Here is an 18503-nt window from a genome sequence, read left to right as displayed (position 1 = left end):
TTGGGAGTTTTTTGTTAGTTTTGTAAAATTACCATCAACCATGCTAGAGCAGGTAAAACACCCAAAGCGAAAGCCACCGTCGCTAGGTGACTTGTGCCCACAACCATGTTGGTGGAAGTATGCTAAAATGTTGGATGGACTGTGATGATACTTGGCTGGAGCCTTTGGTTGTTTCATATGCCCAAGTTATAATTTCGTTGTTGGTTCATCAGTTTGTTTGTGCAACAAATTTACAGCATGGCATTAATTAGTCTTAAATTGCTCTGCTCAACTCGATCAGAAAATTAACAGACTACTGTATCAGACACCGCCGTGGGCAAGCCAAGTTAATGCGCCTTCAGCTCATAACCCTGCTAGACACAAGCAAAATGACTAGATGAGAAAGTTTATCCTCTCTTATGCCTGAAAAATCATACTGTATGTGTAAGTTAACTATCTTTTCCCATGTGTCTTCTTTTTTCTCTAGCTTCACAAAGTTAGAGCGGCCACCGGTATTGATGGAGGAAAAAAACTCTTTGTAGAAGAGAAGAAACCAAACTGTTCACTGATTGCCATCTGCAGTCACAAAAGCATTCGCTATAAATACCAGGATGCCAGTACTATATAGCATTATTAAGATACAGAAATATATGAAGTTTGTACCTACTACCTAATCGACAACTTGAGCCTTTTGTGTGCTGCTATTCTCAACAGGAGTGGGATCTGCCCGAGCAGAAATGGCCACAACAGGAGTTGTCACCTGCAGGTTTTCACCTGATGATTGCATGGCATTATTTAACGGCATGACACTGCAATTGCAAAAAAAAGATTGGATAAATTAAGGCATGTCATTTTAGGAAAATGAATGAAAGTTTGCTTTGCATAGTTTCTCTAACAAAATCATTTTCCTCATTTCTGGTACCTACCTTTTGTAACGCGGGTTCAATTTCCAGTAAACGTACACACCCATCCAAGAAACAAAGCAGTATACCTCAATTCTGTGTAGCTCAAGTTCCACAAATAACCAGCCCTGTATTTCTTGTGCAAGTTACCTAGAAATCACTAGATCCTAGATCCCATGTCTTCTTTTCTTTATAATCTCTGAACTTCAGATTAATAACTTTTCATTCATATACTGATAAGCTGTACAAGCTTAAGATAGTACCTTCAGAGAAGCATACATACCAGCAGAGAAGCAGCCATAGTTGGACGAGCTCACGACGCTCTTCTAAACAGAGTAGAGGCGAGTAGCTCATGGAGCTGGCCGCGTACAGCGGAAGGAAGCAAATGGAGTCGACGATGGCGGGGGGCATAGTTGAACGGCCTGAGGTGGCATAGTTGAACGGCCGAGGCGCTGCGGCGCCGGCTGTAGGTGGTGGACCGTTGTGGCAGTAGGTCATAGTGGCGTGGGTGGCGAGCTTTAGGTCGACACCTCCTCCAGCTGCAAGTCGACGCTCCCTGCAGCTGCAGGTCGATGCCACTTGTAGCTGCAGATAGTGCCCAATCCCCATCAACGGGGCTGCTACCAGCCCCCTCTGTGCGGACATGGGTTGGTGGCTCCGATCCAGATGACCGGCCGCGGCAGCGTCCAGTGCCATCTCTGGCTCAATAGACCGTGGGCTTTTGGCGGCGAGCTTGTGTGACCTTGGAGGAGTTGACCTGCTACTGTTGAACGATGTGGACTGCAGCGGCTGCCATGTTTTGTTGATGCATATGCGAGGAGGAGGTGAGCAGCAGGACGGGCCGGGGGCATTGGGAGGTGGAGGAGCAGCGTGGATCCGCTAGTCCGACGCCGCATCGGGCGGTGGTCAATGACCTGATCAACTGCAGGAGATGTCCGACGTTGTAGCTACTGCCAAAGGTGGGGGAGACCAAAACAGCGTCCGGAGGTAGGGGACGGGCAGCTCCAGCGCGGAGGAAGGCCGGCGGCGGCCATCACAGCAAGGGCGGAGCAGGAGGTCGTTGGCCGCGGCAAGGGATCGGGACGCCGCCGTCCCCAGTGGATCCCTGCGGGGGAGTTCGCCGCCGCGTGGTGGCGACGGATCCCGGAAGGAAGCAGGGTTCGTGGAGGAACAAGCGGTGGGGCAAGGGATCTCCACCATGGAGAGTGTCCTGAAGGTGGCGCGCGGCCTCGGATGTACGCCGGGGACATGGGTTTCGCCGGAGTTGGGCTGGGCGGCGGGGCTGTTGGTGGCCGGGGCCCGGCGGCAGCGCGGTTGCTGGCGCGGGGCAGGAGGGAGGCAGTGGCCAGATGGGATCGGGGAAGGTGGGCTCGTGGGGAGTGGGGTGGGGTGGTTTTTTTAGTAATATCATCGGGAGTCATACAATTTGCGCTGGATGTTCAGTTTGATACTAGAATTTTAAAAATACGGAATTATGGTCATCTAACTTGTCATTCAGTGCAGATACGGTGCTTTCTGCTGTATCCACCCGTACACTCTGCATGCCTGGTGATAGTGGCCCATGTGTCAGTTGTTAGGAGTAGATTTTTTTAGATAATTCCATGGACTTTTTTACGTATGCAAAATAAAAGTTGAAGCAGGACCTACCTGTCAGTGAACAGTATCTTAGAAAAATGAAATATGTAACTGGAAGGTCAGGGCACGAGCAATCGACCTCCTGAAGGACCGCACACCTTGTGAACTACCGCGCCAAACACCTTTCATGCTTCGTCTGGATAACTGATTATTATTTCTGATTATTATTTCTTTTCTCAAATACATGCGCCCGTCAGCTGAAACGGGCTATGATCAGTGCAGCCCATTTTACACCTTTGTTTTCTTATAAATTATTACATAGTGTGTAAATTATGATCTCGGTAAAAAAATAACATTTAATTATTCGTACGTTACATATATTGTCAATACAAACGAAATAACTTACTTTTAAAATTGTATATGTATTATTTTAAAAACATTTTATACATTTCAAATAATATTTATGAATTACAAAAATGTTTGTCCAATTTAAAATAACAAAAGTATTTGTAAACATTTAATAAAGTATTTTTAAAATAATTTATATATTTCAACTACTATTTCTTTAATAAACATTTTAAACATTTGCATTAACTTAACATTTTTATATAATACACTGGTTTAAATTTAAATGTCTTATTTACTAATAACCATTTGTATGTATAATATTTTTAACATACAAATATTTGAACATAATTTTATTACCCCCTCCGATCCGAATTAATTGACGCAACCTATATACAATATTGTATAGAGGTTGCGTAAGTAATTTGGACAGGAGGTATAGAGGTTGCGTCAATTAATTCTAATCCGACGGAGTACATATGTGTTGCATATACCTTCAATATTTTTATCACTTTCTTCGTACTAAATATTTTATTGTATACACAGGCTTATATTTAAATCTTTTTATTTACTAATCATCATTTGTATGTATAATATTTTTAACACAGTAATATTTGAACATAATTTTAGTACCCTTTTTTAGGGGTACATAATTTTAGCATCTACGTTTTGCAGATATCTTAAAACATGCAAAATGGTGTGCATTACCCATTTAAGGACCGCACACGTTCTGGTCAATTGATATTGCTATCCATATTAGCTACTACATCCTCAAGGGTGTAGTAGTATAGCTACTCGTCATGTTTTAGTTGGTCATCGGTTCGAGACCTGCGAACATCCTTATTTTTGTTAATTTTCTCATTTATGAGCAGTACAGTGATAGGCGTATTTCATAAATAAAATAGATGCAAGGAGGTTTAATACAAAAATAAAAAACATGATGGTGTTTTGTGCAAAAATGCATCACACGGAGTGCCATTACTCACTAGCAGGTGGGGCTGTACACTCAGACGGTGTTGTGACCGTATTTGCACGCTTGAGTCAAGTTAGATGACCAAAAATCCGTATTTTTAAAGTTCTAGCACTAAACTGAACATTCAGCGCAAGTTCTGTGACTCATAATGATATTACCTCCTTCTTTTTCTTTGTACCGGTCAGGAATCTCAGGAACACCTCGGTCGCTCCCTATATAGGCCTGATGTGATCCAAATAGTTATTTTGATCCCAAGATCAGAATAGTGGTACCCTATATATATAGTAATACTATTCATCACGCAGGTTGCAGAATAAGTTATTCTTCGTCCGAGGTAATCTTACGATCGCTTCATAAATAAATTACATTTGGAATACAAATAGTTACATTTATATTGATTCCCTACGTAAAATTTGGTATAAAAAACAAAATCAAAAAGGTTATAAGACCAGAAATATCGCATTTTATGTATGTTTTTACGTTCGTAACTTTACGTAACATAAAATATTTTTTACGGCAAGTATATATTTTCTTACGCTTTCTTTTTACGTATGAAATAAGACAAAATTTACGAAACATAAAAATACGGTGCATTGATGTCAAAATAGAGAGGGGGTGAAGAATAACTATTAATTAATGACATGCAATATTACGGAAGGGATAACGTGCATTTGGAAAAGTAGTTCCGAGATACTAGGGATAACCACACGTACTGTTGCACGTTGTTGCCAGCATATTAGACTATTAGGCTTTTTACCCTTTTATTCGCATGACCATCTCATCCTTGCGTTCATATCATTGCCAGGCGGCGGCGACACGATTACGGCGACGATGAGAGGGCGATATGCGGCTTCCTCCTGATCCGGGACGTGCCTACGCACCGACGCGATGAGCCGCCGTCGCCTACGCAAGCTACAGGCGCGTTATTGATCGGCCAGGTTACATACGACGCTATCTTGGACTCTCGTCTGTGTAAATTTGATGCATACATACCCACGTTTAATTTGTGGTTCTTGGTACACAGGATGGATTGATTAGTGAAATCACGGAACGTGTCAAGGTACAAATAGATCTTGCTCTAATCTTATACTCCATAACTGTACTCCAATTTCTCTTTATGTGCGCATCGATTTCTAGTACGGTGCAGCTGGGCAGGACAGAGCCGCCGGCCGGCGGCCGCGCGCGGCCGAGCGGCTATGGTGAAGCGAGTTCTATGTACAAGAAGGCAGACTATCTTTCCCTTAACGCTGCGGCTATGCCTACACGTTGCAACAACCCTCCAAGGAAGATCTGGCTGCGTAGGATCGATTAATCATGGAGGACGCGTGCATATACAAGAAGCTGGATTTTTTGTGTGGATAAGAAGCTAGAATTAAACGATGCTCTTTTGTGATACACATACACAAGTTAAATCTTGTTATTTTTTTGGAGTGGACAAATACTACTGTTTGAAATGAATTGTACTTTGTAATTTATTAGTTAATCGTATTCTTTTTACTGACATATATACTGCTTTTTATAGTAGTATATACTTGGTGAAAAGTGTGGTATATACTCTATGGCAATAAAATAATACTCCAGTATACTCCTATACGTCCAGGAAGTGGTATATACTTAATTTGATGTAAAAGTTGCAGTGTACTCCTTTTCTAATTAAGCTATATACTCACGAGTTCTGGCGTAAAAACTGTAATATACACCTTGGATCTAAAAGTTGTCACAAAGTATCATATATACCCTCTCATAAATAAGCAAGTGTATATACCCTCACAACAAAATGTAGCATGTAGTCTCCCGCAAAATAAAAATGAAAAGAACAGTATATACCCTGTTAACAAAACGTTATATATATATACCGCACTAGCACTTCCGTCACAAAAAAGGCACCGGTATATAGTCACAAAGAAAAACGTAGATTATTATATGAGACGGTAGACGAAAGGTTTTTCTTTTTCAGGGAGTAGACGGAAGGTACGTACTCTTATTATATTCACTAACCACATGCACGCACTAGCACTTCCGTCATTGTGATATATGTATACTTAGCCAAGAAAATTAGTTTACAATCCGTTGAATAAAAACTTAGTATATACTACTTCAAAGCAAAGACAGTATATACTCAAGAAAATAAGGTATATACTTTGTCAGAAAAATGAGACTATAGGTACATACTCCATAGACAACGTAAATAGAACGTGAGAAAAATGAGACTATAGGTACATACTCAAGAAAAATTGCCACATTTAATGTCGTTCATATACCACCCCAAATGTTATAATTATCCTTCCTAAACTAACCACTCTGTTCAGTCATACCTTGTATATTGTAATCGTGATAAACTACAATTGCATCAACCGCAAGTAGCTAGCTTTGTAACAAAAATTCCTATTTCCTAGGAGATCAGGCTAACCGCTCCTCCCTTCACGTGAGTGGACCCACCTTGTTAAGTTTTTTCTATTTTGTGTTAGTTACTACTAGGGAGTATGTACTCTTGGGAGTACAAAAGAGGAGTCCTATATATGGAGTCAACACGACATCTCCATCATCATTATCAGTAGATCCTACGCAGGTGAGTTAGGATGCACTTGATCCCAGAAAGGCATCTATCCTTCAAACCAGAGGAGTGCTTCAAACTAACAACAATACATAATATCCAACAAAAGAGGGTCGTGCTACAGCAGCAGAATACATGGCTCAGTCTAGATATCAGTACGAATCAAGTTGTGCATATTTGCTGTTGGCATGAACCACATCGTCACATGTTGGGTTTGCAAAAGCCATCCATCGCATGGAAGCCTGATGCCTTTCACACACTGAAGATTATCTGGCAACAAGCTGTGTCGACGAATCTCTGGATATGGTGATTCATGAAACCCATGGTATGATGCGTAAATACAGTTCCCCCTAGCGAATGGAAGTTGCATAGCACGATAATCATCGCCGGTGATATGATCGATGATTGGTTGGATGATCGGATAATTGAGCCCGAGGAACATGGAGTGGTTGCCGAGGCTGTAAACCCGCCTCCAGTTGAATACGCCTGGCTCAACGGAGCTAGGATCTTTCTCGAACACGAAGCAGCCATAGCCATCAATGTCACGAACGCCCTAGGCATTGTAATGCATGTGGTTTGATGTAATGGTTTGGTCAATTTGGTACGTGCGAATGAGCATCAAATGACCGCCGTCAGCTGAGCGAGCGATAAACTACCACCCATCGGCTGGTATGATTCCAGGTCCTGGAATCATGAAGGCCAGCGCATTTGCGTCTGCTGCAACAATTCAAATTGGAGACCAAAAGGACAAAAAATAAACAATCATGTTCAGAGTATGTGTGGAATTAAGATTATTATAACAGTAACACATATCATAGACAGAGAATTGCAATGCCGTGGTCATAATCATACCCCAAGTTAAAAAATAAGCCAATGGCTTTCATATTCTAGCAATATGTCATGGTTCAAACATCATGTAACAATAAGAGGAAAACAGCTATGACATGGCCTACTCATATTCTACCATAGCACTTACTATTGTTCTCATATCAACTCTAAGCAATAACATGGGTTGTTATAAAAATCTCGGAAATGAGAGTAACATATAGCAATCATGAGGTTATGCTCATAATATCTATTCTAACAATCATTAGATGCCAATTGTTCTCATATCAACTCTAACAATAACATGTGTGGTCATAAAAACCTAGGAAATGAGAGAAACATATAGCAATGATGTGGTTATAGACATACTATCTATTCTAAATTTGTAACAATGAACAGCCAGTCGTATTCATAAGGTAAAGATGAGATGAGATAGAACAATTACACGATGATAGGTTCCACCAGTATAGGCAGCCAATATGTGCGTTGACCACGTAAACCATGCCATCATGCACTATAGCATCAGACAGAAATGTTGCCTCAACAGGATTGACGATGAGCCATAACCATGTATGGCGACCGGATTCCAGATAGACTAATCCCATGTTGAACAAGGCAATGAGCTTGTAATCCATGTAGTCTTCTGATGGTGTGGGCTCTTCGCAGATTACAACTTTCAGCAAACAGAGGTCGAGCCAAAAGCCCGACGCATCTCGTGCGTAGTAGGCAGGAGTGTCTGGCGGGCCGCGAGGCTCGATGTCGGCGATATCCAACGATGGAAGGGTGATCTTTAGCTGGGTATAGATATCCACGAGACGCCACGGACTACCGGATTGGTGGATGAGGACGATCCATTTGGCCTTCATGCCTGCCCAGTAGTGGTCGCGCATGAAGGACAGGTGGACGGGTAGTGGTAGCATGTCGAGGGGCACCACGACAACCTCCGTAGGATCGTCAAGTCGGTGTCTCGGCCACCTGCGAGGATCGGGCATCAGCAAGCAAGGTGTCTTGAAAAGAGCCGGCCGATTGCATACGAGTAGACGGTACAAAGACACCAAGCATGCGGCCAGACGGACGGTGCTGAGTAGGTCCAGACGATTACAAATATGCTCCAAGAGAACATCAGGGAGGGAATTCCAATCGCGGATCTGCGTGTCCGTCGGTTCTGCCATAGGTTTTTTTAGGGCGTTGAGTGATTGGGGTTTTCGGTGCCTGCGAGCCAGCGGGGAAGTGGATTCGGGCAGGCGAGCGAAGAAGATGGCGTGTGTGTGGCCAAGCAGTGAGCGGGGGGATATGGTATGCGTGAGCTACCAAGGAAGATGGTGCGGGCAGGCGAGCAGTGAGCGGGGGGAAATGGTGTGCGGCCGACGATGGGGAAGAGAGGAGGAAGAAGAGTGAAAGATGGGGAAGAAAGTGCATTAAATCTCAGTTCTACTAGTACTACTACCAGGATATACCGTCCTTTAGAGTGTAAATAGTTACGCCGATGACATGTGGGTCTACCTCAAGAGGGCCCATATGTCAGTTAATGGAGGAGAGAGGTGCGTAGGCGTATTTGCGGAAGCGTGCTCTACTGGAAAACATGATGGCAGTACTGGGTAAGGCTAATTTAGTAACACCAACACGCTGGTTCAGCTTATTAATTAAGTGTCCCATCTGCTGCAGTGTGTATTGTCACTTCACTATGAAGACTAGTTGAATAGTTCTCTCTGACCGAGATGGGGAATAATGGACCGCGAAGACTTCATATCTACAGTATCCCTATGCCTCTATGCTCACCTCACTCATTTTGCTCCGTACATAGTCACTTGTTGAAATCTCTAGAAAGACAAATACTCCGTATTTGGGAACAGAGGGAGGCTTTTACTCCATATTTGGGAACAGGGGGAGTATCACCGTATGGAGGGAACAGAGGAAGCTTGAAATATGAACATGTCAATGGGAGGGAGTAAAAGCCTCATGCATGTATGCATGCATGCAACATGCAACACTCACACGTACACATGGACGCACGCAACACTCACGCACCCATGCGGCACACAGCACACGACGCAACACACACGCTCACACTCAAGTGCTCAACCTACTCCCTACGTCCGTGAAAGACTGTACATTTAGAGATTTACACATTGACCAGGGCATAATTAACGCCCAAAAATAGCAGACTTATGTGTGCATGCGACCATTGAGAGAAGAAGATTAAATGAAGGTTGTTGCATGCTGTAATTAAGGATAGACACGTAGCCTATAGCTAGAGCACAAGTTGGTGCATTAGTCAATCAATATCAATTTAGATTAAAGGCTAAATGCATTGGAAGTGTAGATGTACACTCTTTGTTTTTTAGCCGATGTACACTCTTTGTTGGAAGACCGAGGGAGTACACGTGCATGCACTCACATACACAGCCAGGGTGGTTCACGCGCAAGGGTTGGACTCCTGTCGCGCCTGTGTAAAGTTTTGTTTAACTGATTTCTTTGCTCCGCCAACTGATAGGTGGGACCCAGAAACAAGGTGACAATTTAACCAGTCAACAAAGTGCCACGTTGAGTATGTGGCCGGTCAGTAGGGTGCAATACGGTGCTCTACGATGAGCTAGTGATCGTATAATCACCGCAAAACTATATATAGTGACCGTAAAGAGCGTATTGTTACATACGTTGACCGCCAGTGTATTTTTCTCGTTTCAAATTAAGCCATATTAACCGGAAACGACGCAGTATGGACTAGTACTAGTACTGCTTTGATGTGTCCCGTCAACTCACCGAACGAGGAGAAGCTTGCTTACTACACCTCTCCCTCGCCCACACGCGCGGTGGCTCGCAGAACGAGGAGAGGGTTTTGACTACAACGCTCTCTCCCTCACCCTCGCCTTCGCGGTGGACGTGCAGCAGTTCAATCGGTGTCAGATTGCCAGAAGCATATTGTACTGTAGTATCATCATTGTTGGACCTTGGCAAAGAGCCAAGCGCAAGGTTTTATAGGAGTTGTCGTCCTAGTAGGAGTATACTACAACTATAGCGAACGATGCTACTGTATGATGCCGCCACGTCACCTATAGCTAAAGCTGTGCCACCTTTTTTCTCAAAGAGCGTGTTGGAGCCCGTGCAACAACCACACAAGTTGCACGTACACATAACACATTTACTAGTAATAAATTCTAAAGGACAAATGCCAGTATGCCACACAAGTTCATCTCCAATTCATGTGATAAATTTGTGCACGACTAGTCTACATATATTCACAGCGCTACCGTTCACAATTTACCATACTCCACTTACACGTTATAGATGGGCTACATGTCCTCCTCCAGGTTCCAGTCCCAGTTGTTCTTCATGGATGGCACGATCCATAGCGGTGGGCAATGGGAATCATTGTCGTAGCTTTCTAGTCCGGTTCCACACGATGGAGACTCATCCAAGATGAAGCGGCATAAATCACGGATAGCGTGTCCCAGCATGTCGTTCATCCGGCGGTGCGCACTGAAGACACAACCATGCTTCATGAACGCCAGGCCTTCGGTGTCGTGCACGGAAGGTGGCATCCGCTTCACAATGGGGTAGCTGTCCCCAATGAAAAGCGAGTACTCTCCAGGAGTGTTCCTTGGCACCCACATAGCATCACGGGGGTCGAACTCGGCGATGTTCATCTGGTACACGCGGCATCTCAGATCTGGACACATGGTGACATACATAGTCAAGGTCCATGCATAATAATGTTGTGCTCAAATATGGCGGTCAGTAATACTATGCAGCAAATAGTATTACTCCGGTATAGAGGAAGTAAAATAATCGGCTTATTATATATAGCCACTCTTGGCTACATGGATGAGATAGTAAGACATGGAAAAACAAAAATGGTGGCAGCTAGTGGGTTCAAGTCTTTAAGGGCCTAGCTAGCTACTCCAAGGTAAAAAGTACTCCTACTGGTACTAGTAAGTAGTACAACAATGAAAGAGAAGGCGAGTGGGTTAAAAAATATAATACTAAATGGAATACCTGGGTAGATGGTGATGGTCCGATCGTGGTAGATTGTGTGACCATGTTGCACATCAGTGGTACCATGGGTAAAGACTGCTAAGATAGTTGATCCCAATATGCCAAAGTCAGCTACAAGGTTCCAGGTTAGACCGAATCGCGGATGCAAATGCACATCCAGGATCGGCGATCTTATTTTGATCGGGGGATGACTGGTCCCTGCAAAATAATGGAGTACCGTTAGGGATGCAAATGATAGTTTGTGCATTCCATTTGTAATCTCCCGTACCGTAGGATGGCAACCAGATGAAACAAGTCCCCTGGCTTGTCACCGCGAAGATGCGGCCTAGATGGTGCACGGCGTCTTTGAATGTGTAGGGGTACAAATCTGCCGCGGCCAACATGCGCCAGCCTCTGCCGTTACTGCCTCTTGCATTGATGGCAATCCTTATTTCAAACACCGCGGTGAGATAGTAATCGTCGTAGCCGCGTCGCTTTGTCGACGGGTCCGCAATTGCTATCTTCTTCAATCTCATGTAGGCATCATCATACGTATTCAAGCCTAGCCAGTCCGGAAGGCCGATCCCAATGGTGGAGAAGGGGTCTACGGGAACGGCCGCACTGCTGTGGATGTTGTGCAAAATGATGGTGGTATCCGGCCGGAGGTATGCAAGCCAATCTATGTTGGCACCGACCCAGACCTATATATAAGACGGTGGGTAGCGGAGAAATTACGGGATGGAAATGGAATAACTAAGTAGCGTGATCAAACTCCATGACTGACCTGCTCATCGGACAAAATCCGACTACCTCTCAACGTCGGCAACTCTAGCGGAGTCAACGTGCAACCATGGCCAGGGAGCGGTGGACTATTCAAAGGATTGTCCCATAGAAGAACCTTCTCCTCGAGGACGCATGGAAGACCAACAAGCATGGCCTTTTCCCAAGCCTGTTTAAGCACCGTCTTGAAAAGTTGGTGCAGGAAGCACCGAGTCTTGTGGCGGTGAGGACGTCGAAGCGGCGTGCGATTTCTCCGAGAGGATCGCCGTCCAAGGTCTCCTAGCCCCGACGAGGAGGAGAACCGCCTGGCGAATCCATGGGAGCAGCAACGAACTGCCTTCTCTTCGGGGGGAGGGGAACTAGCGAGGAGGAGATAAGAGCATAGTAACCGCAGGGCCTCGTCCCTTCCAACTGTAGCTCCTCGATCGTTCCTTAGCGAAGGGGTGAGGCTATTATTTACTACGTACTCGTACTGTAGCAGTACTAGTACTACTTTCTCAACTAGTAGTGCGATGTACTGTACTTCTAGTATAGTGCACCAGTTTTGAACTCTTGAATCTCAGTGCCAAGGAGCTAGAGTTGGAAGTGGAGGGTAGTACTGTTCTCTAGAACCATCGCTGTACTATCAATGCAGGGAAAGTACACCTGCGTAGTGGGTACTCTCGGTGCTCTATTCAAGCGCGTAGCTAGCCTACTTAGCCGCTCCTCTCACGCACATACTAGCAGCCTGTTTATCAGCGACGATTACTACGGGGGCAGAACATTTGAGTTATTTGATACAGCGAGACTAGGCTTTTCGCTTCCATTTGTGGAGGTGTAATGGATCTCGTCGAACTTTGTTAGTAGTTCCTTTTTTATGAATGAGATGAGGCAAAGCTTTTGCCTCCATTTCAAAAAAATCACGTCAAGAGGAATTTCTTTTATAGAGCCGATAATGGAGTGAAGTCCATGCGTGAAACGCCACAAGCTACAGAGTAGTAGAGTACTAGTAGCACTTTACGTACAGAGCCATATTGCACAGTTCCCAATGCCCCGCCAGGCTTTTCCGGCTCCTCCGGCTTAATTGGGAGGTGCTAGTTTAAATATGCTACTAGCTGATGAGCAAGCTGCAAGCGGGGTGCGGCTAGGGCGAGCACGCGAGCCACGAGATGATGGGAAGGAAAACCCGTTCACGTGGCTGGGCTATCCAGTGCACCCAGATTGTGGTGCGACACGTCCGTTCGACTTCAAAACTCAACTACCCGTGTACAATATTGTCTCGCAGCGAAGTTACTATTAAAAAAATGTCGCCGTGCGTTTGGCCGGGATCGAACCCACAAAATGAGGTATACACTCCCGCGACCACTAGTAGTACTCGTTGGAGTACAACGCAACCTAGAATCGCCTTTTGTCGCTAGTAGTACATTGTTCCTTACAAGAAACCACTAGTAATGCCAAGAAACCACTAATAATGCCAAGAAACTACTACCACTTGCATACGTTGCAGACTTAAGATAAGACTACCTTATCAACCATTGTACATGCCCTTACCAACCAGCCCTACCAAGAAACGACAACTCTACAAAGTGTCGTTATAGGCACGTTCAACCCATGTCGCCCCTTAAGTCAACGCCTTCTATTCGACCGGCAAGTTACGCCTTATGACTTGTGGGACCTACATGTCAATCTGCACAAAAATCCCCGAGTGACCTCCTACCTCCGGCCCGTCCACCTAGTCATCCTCGGCCATGGGACGCAGCTACCACCACCGGCAGAAGGCGAGGTCAAAACCGCCGGCGGTGCGGAGCCCATCTTGCGGCAGCCCGGATGCCAGCTCCGTCCGGCGCTCGCGGCCGCTAGCTAGCCAAGATAGCTCTGTCCAGCTACTTGTCTGCAAGGTTTGCTAGCTAGATTGGCACGGCGGTGCGGCAGCTTGCTCGCGCGCGCCACGCTAAGCCCAGCCATCTGGCTCGAGGAAAGGCATGCGCGGCGGCTTGCTCGCTCGTGAGTCACGCTCGGGCCAGCCTGCCAACCCGTGCGGAGGCCAGCGCGGCGTCCGGCCCGTTCGGCGGAGCGGCGGCCAACTCGCTCATCACCGGCGCCACCGACGAAGACGCATCAGTACTGTTTGAAGTAATGTTCAGGAAAAATAATGATTTGAGGGGGAATAACAGGATAGAAGGTCAGATGTGGGTCCCTCGTGTCAACGGTCAAACAAGATGTGTTGGTTTAAGCTGCCTCGTCAGCACAGACGTGTGGGCCAACCCTGTCATAAACGGGTTTAAACGAGCCTAATCGGCACTAGGTAGTAGTTTTTGGCACGGATTAAGAAATTTTGGGTATGTTTTTGCTATTTTTTGTACAATAGTTTCTTCCTAGGGCTGGTTGAAAGTGGTAGTTTTTTGTTAAATACTCTACATATTGTAAGTAGGAGTGAAAGTTAAGCTTTGGAAGCCAATAAGCAAGGCTTGTTACGTAGTGCATATGTGTACGTGATTGAAAGTAAATATCAACCATGAGTGACTAATATCTTGATGGAAAACTCGAAACTATGGAAATACTAGCATTTTTTGCATGGTTGGAAATACTAGCAATGTTCACGTGCGTTACAACGGATCATAATTAGAATAATACTTATTCACAAACTTGATATAAAACACTCTAATTTTGATATACATATATCACTAGAGATATATTATCTTTCAATCAGAATATATTCCTTGGGCTGTTTTGGTGAGGTGAGGGAGGGATGTGGTTGGTTTTAAGATACTAATTATGGTTTTTTCTGCAAATTGGTAGAGAAGTGGGATGTTGGTGAGAAAAGGCAACAACTTACCTCACAGTCGTTAGATGTAGATCTAATGGTTAGAAATGACAGATGGCAGACACACCATCATCACCAATTTAGTCTTCTGTAGGAGTACTAGCAAGATGTCCGTGCATTGCATGGAACATCAAGATGCATTTTTTTATAAAACACTTGTTGTGATTGACCCAAGCGGGAGTAATCCCATGTGTAAAAACTAATGATATCTCGAGAAATAGGAGATAAGGTGAAGAGAAGTGGGGCGTGGTGGTGATTGGTGGTCGGACTGAGCGGAGGCATGGGGATGGATGACGCCGGCAGCGGCCACCAGGCCAGTTTGTTCCAGAGGCTTCCTTTTTTAATTGCTCAAGAATGAGGTTGTTGGAGATAAGGATGAACGAGGGAAGGCCTTGTCTGCAAATGTGGAGAGAGGTGCGGGTATCTTTTAGTTTAATTTCCATCCGTTAGATATAGATCGGACGGTCTATATTGCAAGATGGCACGCGTACCATCATCACCAACTCGGTTTTTTATAAGAGAAGAAATATAAGTATGGAGAAACAAACGTATTATCGATACTTGTTTCCGTAAACTAGGATCTACATTCTATTCAACGCCTTAGCATGTGGGGCCTTAGCACAATGACTTCTCGACTGTGTAAAACAAAGGTTTTCCCGTCACCGATAAGGAGGGGGTGACGGCGGCGCGCTCTCGGCTTGCTCTAGTCCTAGTAGTCATACTAGGTGGTCTACGCACGTGTAGATTTATTATTTTTCACGTCTCGTGTCCGCCGTACTGCCACGACTGTTGTTGAATAGACGGTAAGTTATTCACGGGGAAACCCTTGTTGAGCATGTTTGCGAGAGAGAGAGAGACAGTGTGCGTGTATGATATGTCTAGAGACTGAGGCAATGATAAGAGATTCTTTGTGTGTATGTGTGTGGAGGATAGAGATAGACATGTACATGGGGCTTTGTGTTGTGTAACGTGGAGACACATAGACATAATCAGAGAGTGAGTGTGTGAGATACACACGCGGACATGGGGAGAGATGAGGATCCAGATAAATGGGTGTTTGTGCGTGTTTGTGTGTGTTTGTGCGCGCGTTTGTGTGTGAGAGGGAGTGTGTGTATGTGGAGTAGAGAGACACCTAATGATGTAAACCTAGTATAAGGGAAGGGGGAATGGTGTGACATGTGTGTCAGAGAGAGACAAAGGCATGTGTAGTAGCAGGATAGAATGGGTGCGGGCGGTGAGCAGACTATTTGGAAGAGACATCGAGTGTGTGTGGGAGAGGGGTGTGAGAGCGAGAGAGAGAGAGAGAGTGCTAGCAACGGAGAGAGAGAGAGAGATGAAGAGAGGGGAGTAGATGGGTCGTTTGTGTCCATAAATGGCGTATAGATAGGGAGACAATGTTGATGTTGTTCAAAATTGGCCTATGTACGGAGACGCAAGGGAAGCGAGTCATCGTGTGTGTTATAGGGACTTCATGAGAGATCTTGCATAGATGGTGTAGAGAACAACGTGCGAGATTGAGAACGATGATACATTAGGGAGCTATGGAAAGAGTCATGACATATATGTATACAGGGAAGGAGCTGGGGCGGGTCCGCATGTGAGAGAGATAGAAAGAGGAGAGTGGTGCACAAGGAGAAAAAGTGTGCTTGTTTGCAGTGGGGGTGGTGTGTGAGGTGAGTGTGCGAGAACCACATAACTAGGGAGATAGACGTTTGGGGGCGACGTTTTGTGTGTATGGGAAAGATACACTCTACATAGTGCGTGTGCTTGGGAAAGAGAGATGCCGGGAGACCTAGAGAGTGGGGGAAGAGATGTGTGCATGCCTGAGAGACAAAGTGATAGAGACCTATATTGGGGTCAAGACTTTAGAAGAGATAGGGGTGTTAATGTGCTTGTGTGTTCGTGTCTGGGGGAGAGAACGACTAGTGTGTGTGTGGGGGGGGGGGGGGTTGGCTTCAGATAAAGAGTGAGGTGTCTATATTTGAGGGACTTTAGCGTAATTGAGATATATATGGTCAATAGTGTGTGCACTCATGGTTGATCAATTTGTTTCACAGTTTGGACTATGAGATAACGATATTTTTGAACATGCGTGATATACCTTGATGTACCAGAATTACAAACCTAAGATTGGAATTTTGGAATTCGACTCCATCATTAGCTTTTGTAATTCATTTAAACGGAGGTACATTTTTTAAGCCAGGATTTTGTGATTTCAAATTCATATACCAAATCTATAGATATACACATACGGGCGTGTTCAAACTTTATAATCATCCACTTTATTCATACACATACACATTTTTGCTTTTGTCATCATATTTAGGATAAACACATTTGGAATTTCATTTGAATTGGACCGTATGATGGTATTTGCTTGTACTAGCTCAATGATCCATATTTGAATTGAATGGAAAATCTAAGTTTCGAGTTGGAGACATTGATTTTCAAACTTGCACTTTTTTGCATGCAAAACAAACAAATTCTCGGCCATGATATCATAGTCGACCGTAAATGAGCAGAACACATAATTTCAGGCGCCAAAAGCTTTCAAACTTCCCGCTCACATCGAAATATCTCGCGCCCGAAAGTTTAGCCTTGTGATATTCCTGTTTTACCCCTGCCACATGAACGGAAAAGGGCTGCTTTGGTAACTCCATTGTTTTCCCCTCTTTGCCCCCAACATTCTTCCCCAGAGCCCCTCCCCGACCCCCCAACCACGACAAGCCGCCGAATCTAGTCCTCCGCCGCAGCGGTGGACCTCACACCCCGCCAGATCTACCTTCCGCACCTTGGAACCCCCAACTGCCAACTCACCACTTCACCGGAGCCGCTTCAGCGACTGGCTTGTCCACCGCTCCAGATCTCCTTGACCGCCATCATGGTCCACTGCACCGGATCTGCTTAACCGGCGCCGTCATCCACCACAGTGTAGGCACTTCACTGACTCCCTCGTCCGCCCCATCGCTGGCCCTTCATACAAGCCCTCGTCCGCCGCAACAGACCCGCCTCACCAAAAGCACTATACACCGCACCCGCCGAAGCCTTCGTCCACTGCACCGGACCCGCTCCACGGACGCCATATTCAACTCCACCAGCCCTGCTTTACCAACGCCGCAGCCTCATCAGGTTATTTTGATTTGTACTCCTTAGGTTTTTCTCTTCTTTATCGTGCAACTGTTCACTTACCACCGATGAGCTTTCTTGTATGTCGACAGGCGCCGCAACCAAAGCACCGTAGCCGCTTCAGCGACGGTGACAGCCAGCCCAAACTCAACCACAACACGAGCACCACGATGATCCTTAGCTATCAAGTATGACAACGATACCCATAGGCCATCGAGAATCAGGTACTATTATCCAACGGCCGGCGCCTACGTTCACTTTCTTAGCATAAGCACCGCACCTTTGAGTTTCTTCAGGGCATCATTCAATTTTCCATGAGACGCGTTATTCTGCTTGCACCTGTAGGGCCATACTTCTGGCAGTGAACATGTTACATGTGCTAAATTACATACCAGTGCACATATAGTTAATATGCTTTAGTTTTGTCCTAAGTATTACTGTACTTCCTAGATATCACTTCCTACTATTTTACTTCTTGCATGCTATATTTATGATAATGGTGTTGTTCTGATGCCACCTATTGGTTCCATCAGACTGCTTCATGTTCTCTATGCTTAATTACACATCAGCAAACTAGCATGTGGTTTCGCTGCTTTTTGTTTGTTTTACCCTACATTTTCTGATGCTAGCTATTACATCACTGCTCCGAGCCTCTGTTCATTAATT

At 45.1% G+C, this 18503-nt stretch overlaps 1 long non-coding RNA gene across 4 annotated transcripts; it reads right to left on the bottom strand.

The window, feature by feature from the left end:
- Positions 1–176: 176 nt before the first annotated feature.
- Positions 177–2248, bottom strand: LOC109751127 (uncharacterized). Of its 4 annotated transcripts, none has more exons than XR_002230044.4 (3): positions 906–2248; positions 643–788; positions 177–555 (listed from the first exon to the last, which is right to left on the bottom strand). It is a non-coding gene; the product is annotated as an uncharacterized lncRNA (long non-coding RNA). The 4 variants fall into 4 exon arrangements; XR_002230042.4 differs by having other exon boundaries at positions 650–788; XR_012182955.1 differs by having other exon boundaries at positions 643–2248.
- Positions 2249–18503: the final 16255 nt, after the last annotated feature.

The sequence above is a fragment of the Aegilops tauschii genome, chromosome 1, assembly GCF_002575655.3.
Source record: "Aegilops tauschii subsp. strangulata cultivar AL8/78 chromosome 1, Aet v6.0, whole genome shotgun sequence".
NCBI lineage: Eukaryota > Viridiplantae > Streptophyta > Magnoliopsida > Poales > Poaceae > Aegilops > Aegilops tauschii.
The sequence above is the reverse complement of the archived record's forward strand: the minus strand, read 5'-3'. Positions and strand labels throughout refer to the sequence as shown.